This window comes from Nothoprocta perdicaria, unplaced genomic scaffold, assembly GCF_003342845.1.
Source record: "Nothoprocta perdicaria isolate Ctin4 unplaced genomic scaffold, notPer1 scaffold_675, whole genome shotgun sequence".
NCBI lineage: Eukaryota > Metazoa > Chordata > Aves > Tinamiformes > Tinamidae > Nothoprocta > Nothoprocta perdicaria.
In genome coordinates, this window is record NW_020455949.1 from 15,264 (window position 1) to 16,276 (window position 1,013).

A 1,013-nucleotide genomic window follows, 5' to 3' on the forward strand; every position below is an offset into this window, starting at 1 on the left:
ACTCGACAGACAAAACAAAACAAAAAAAAAACTAAAAAATAAATAAAATAAAAGGACTTGAGCGGAGGAAGGGAGGCCAGGGGGCGCCGGGCCCTCTCTGCGACCAAATACCTCATGGACATGGCGGCCTGCAGGAGGCGGGAGTCGCCATGGCAACAGCGGGCGCCGCCCTGGCAACGGGCGGGAGGCGCCATGGCAACGGGGGCGTGGCCGTGGCAACGGGCGGGAGGCGCCATGGCAACGGCCTCGTTCCCCCCCCCAGCGCCACTCCCGCTGCCTCACGGAGCGGCGGCCGCCTCAAAATGGCGCCGCGTGGCCTCAAAATGGCGCCGCGTGGCCCCGGAACGGCTCCGTGTCGCCTCGAAACGGCCCCATGTCACCTCGAAACGGCCGCGTTGCCTCCAAACGGCCCCGTGTGTTGCCTCAAAGCGGCGCCAAGCGGCCTCCAAACGGCCGCCGCCTCAGCGTGCCGCCGCCATCGCCGCCGCCATCGCCTCACGTCGCGCCGCTCCCGGCGCCGCTGAACCAAAGTCTTGCTCCTCGCAGAGAAGGAAGTTTAGCCATGAGAGACCGCCGAGAGCCCAAACCCCGTCTCTTTGACCTCATTTTAGGCTCCGGCTTTGGTTTTTTTTTCCAATTCTTTTCGCTGTTTTCGCTCCCCGATTCCCCCGTCTCTTCCCCTCGGCGCTGGGCTCGAGCAGCGACGGACGAGAATACTGTGAAGCGGCGAGTCGCACGGACGGACGCGGGCAGCCGCCAGCCCCAAAACACCGGTTTGCCAAACCAAAAAATACCCCTAAACGATCAACGACGACGATATATATATAAAAAAAGAGACTTGAACGCAAAAAAAAACGCAGAGTTTTTGGACGCGGCGAGGTCAGGGCCGCCGGCCGGGCGCCCGGCCCGCGGCCGTGTTTTCTACGTGGAATGTACCTGTTTCGTGATCTCTCTTCTTCTTACCGCTCTTTCCGCCCTTCTTTTCTTTTTTCTTGGCTTTCTTTCTTTTTTTA